Source organism: Mus caroli, chromosome 13 (genome assembly GCF_900094665.2).
Source record: "Mus caroli chromosome 13, CAROLI_EIJ_v1.1, whole genome shotgun sequence".
Classification (NCBI taxonomy): Eukaryota; Metazoa; Chordata; class Mammalia; order Rodentia; family Muridae; genus Mus; species Mus caroli.
Genome location: NC_034582.1, coordinates 96,340,336 through 96,344,190, shown reverse-complemented (window position 1 = coordinate 96,344,190; position 3,855 = coordinate 96,340,336).

Genomic DNA, 3,855 nt, shown 5'->3' with positions numbered 1-3,855 from the left:
TTGCAATTGAAAATTTACCTTCCTTGCTTACCACATTATTTACTGGAGGAGCTGATATTTGGTCCTTCCACTGTTGTAGCCAGGTGTGCCTAGCAATAAATGTTCTTTATGCTAAAGAGAGGTGGGGGGGGGCACAGAGCTGGAAGGATCAGGAGGTGGGGTGAATCCTTAAGGAGTTAGGTAGAATAGAGAGTGAATGTGACCAAAATATGCTGTATAAAGTTCTCAAAGAATTAATAGCTATTTGAAAAGTGAGTGCCCCTTTCCAGTATGTGTTGTTCTCACAATCCAGGATTCTTCCTTCCTTCCTTCCTTCCTTCCTTCCTTCCTTCCTTCCTTCCTTCCTTCCTTCCTTTTTCCCTTCCTTCCTTTCTTCCTTCCTTTCCTTTTTTTTTGTTTTTTTTGTTTTTTTTGTTTTTGTTTTTGTTTTTTTTTTTTTTGAGACAGGGCTTCTCTGTATAGCCCTGGCTGTCCTGGAACTCACTTTGTAGACCAGGCTGGCCTTGAACTCAGAAATCTGCCTGCCTCTGCCTCCCAAGTGCTGGGATTAAAGGCGTGTACCACCACTGCCCAGCCTCTCTTTCTTTTTTTTTTTTACACAGAAGTCTTAGGAAAATCTAGTCAGCTCTTTTTATGTCCTTATATATGGATTTCTGGAGAAGTTGAATGGACGAAGTCTCAACCTGTATGTGGTCAACACTATCCCAAGGACTCAAATCCCAGACTGATTAAAAGGCAGGAGAAAGAGGATGCCCTGGGCCCCTGTGCTCCTCTTCCTCTGCTGCTGGCCTGGGGCTACACTAGTTCACACTTGTAACGAGCAGTCCTGCTATGCCTCCCTCACTAAAATGAACTTTATTCCACGAAACCGTGAGTTAAAACAATCCTCCCTTAAGTTACTTTCATCATGTACTTTGTCACATAATGAAGAAAACACAATCCCTTTTGCTGAATAATGAAGTAACCGTGACTGTGTTCTTTAGCAAGCCGCTATTTTGCATAAACATTAAAACACAAATACTACCTGCAGTTATTTAGGATAGTACACATTTCATGTCATGTATGCCATACTGTGTGAGTGAGAGAGAGGGGAGGGGAGAGAAGAGGAGAGAGGGAGAGAGGGAGGGAGTAACAGAGGGAGAGAGAAGGAGAGGACCATTTTCTGCAGGGTGATCAGTCTTCAGGCAGTAAACATACAGGAGGAGAAGGCTATGGTGGACATTTTGCCCGTACACCATCAGCATCCCACATGGACTGGAAGGAGGTTGACCCTCATCTTGTGCATGAGGATGGGAAGGCTCTGCTATTCCTTCATGCATCTGCAGCTCTGGGGTCCTTGACATGGCTGGGCTCATGTCCACAGCACATCCTCACTCAGGGCTCCCTCCATTCCCTGTATAGATCTGCCATTGGAGAACAACTGCAGCCTAAGTTTGAAGGTGAACAAACTGCAGACTACCCAAGAACACGCTCATGTACGGTAACCAGACTGTAGTCAGTCAGAGCAGCTGAGCGCCAGCCAACAACAAGCTGTTATGTTCACACAAGGCAAAGTCTTCATGATACCTTACCTAAATAAGGCAAAGACTGCAGCGACCAATCGAGCTCTTTCTGTATGTCACTGCCCTTTCTGCTTATAAATCTCACATTGCTGGATGCAGTTCTCTGAGCTGCCACAGTTGAAGTATGTCCAACTCATGAATCCTTCTTTGCTCAAATATACTCTGCCAAATTCAATTTGTCTAAACTTAATTTGTCTAAAGGTTATTTACAATAAAATTCCTCTATGTTTGTGTCTAACCCATCACCTATAACTACTGTCCAGTGTCCTCTGGCATGTCCACCTTCCCATTTAACTTACTTTCCTAGTGACGAATTCTCAAATTGCTATGAATCTCTCCCTCCACAACTAATGCTGGGAGGGAAATCTTCACAGATATATGGAGCTTTCTTGGAATATAACCCCAGAGAAGTTTCAGGCCACATAATTTATGACAATAACCAGTCAAATTAGGACTGAACCAGTCTACTGATAACCTTACAAGTACGGCATATAGTGCCTATAAGCCCACACCCGATCCCCTTGCTACATCAGACCTTTACTTTTATCAAAACAAGTTTCATTTATGTGTGTGTGTGTGTGTGTGTGTGTGTGTGTGTGTACACCTTTGTGTGCAAATGCCTGCAAATGACTGAGCATACATCAGATCCCTGGGAGCTGGAATTACACGTGCTTGTGAACCACGTGATGTAGGTGCTGGGATCCAGAACAGCAAGGACTCTCTTATAGAATTAAGTTCTTCCTTCTAAGAACATGGAATATCTTCCCATTTTTTTCAGAACATCCCCTAATTTGCCTCATCTCTTATCTGCTCCTATAGTTAGATCATTCATTTATGTTGTTTCTAAGAGATGATAAAGGGAGACCCAAGCTATTTAGAGAGCTCATGGAACAAACTGGATGTGCTAATGTACATTATATTTCTGAAATCAGGAGGTGGGCAGGAAGATAATAATTTGAGGCCAGTCTAGAAGATGCAGTAAGAGACCCTATCAACAACAGAGAGGTGGAAGAAGGGGCAGAGGATGGCAGGAAGATGGCCTATGGGCCAAATGAAAGGAAGATGAAGAAATGAATGTGTGGATGGTCTGAGGGATGCTTCACCCTCTGCTTTCCTCTGCCAGACAGACCCACATTGTAAACAGCCAGGTGCTCAGAGAACATTAAATAGAAAGGGCAGAGTATCTTCAATGAGCCTCCCTGCTTAATCTTCTGTGAGCAACAACAGACGTCAAGCATAACCCATAGATTCTTCCCCAACTTCTATAATATTCAATATTTCACTTTTAAGCTGTTAACAAGTGGCAGAATTGAGTAGGAAAGATGTGAGAGACAGCATGGCCTCAGGGACAGTATCTCACAGCCCAGCTATGATGCAAGAGAGGCTGTCAAGTTGCCTGGCAGGTGTTTGCCCCTTGGAACTGCCAATCACATCTGTCCAATTTTTGGAAAGAAACTTCCTCCCCTGGGGTATGAAGTCTCTAGCTTATCTGAATCATGGAGCCTAACATGCTTTTTGGTGTTGGTTGCTAAAATTAAGATTTAGAAATGATATTATGTAGAATTATTTGGTGGGGAGTGGGGGCTAATATCCAGAGGTAGGTTGAAGACTTCTGTTTTGTCAGGAATTCTCCAGGTGGCTCTGGTGTTCAACTAGGCTTGGGAGCTGTCGTGGTCTAGTTTTTTGCTCTGTACCCCAAGCTAACTCCCACTGTGCTAGACAGTCACACTCTTAACATGTCCAGCTTCGAGCTAACCACTTTTCTATTGTTGTAATTCAAGTGCTGCTTCTGCATCAGAGAAGGAGGAAAACACTGTTGGTAGCTCCACTCTCGTGCTCGACTAATATTATACCAGCAGGCCAGTTATTTCATACTTCCGTAAAGTTCAAAATTGCACTTTCGTCTTCTCAGAGAGTTGGACAAATCAGAGCATTAGAAAGCATCCCGTCTCAGAGTGTTTCAGATAATGCCTGTGTTTGGAGAGTGGGCTGTGCTCATTTAAAAGCAATGGCTGCAGCTACAGGAAAGGGTATAATTCTTTCCTGGATTATAGGAGTTGCAGCTCACGCAGAGAGTCCTTTGTGATGGAGGCCAGTCAGCTTTTATGGACCTCAGTGCTATTTGCTTCAGTACACTTTGAAATGCAGGGTCAGCTCACTGGGCTACATCATGCAATAATAACACATTTTTATAGGTGTAGCTTGTCAGAGCAGCAACAACATGCAATACATAAAACCAATAAACACACACGACGTCTACAGATCCTATCCTAGTAACCAGATAAAGCAATAA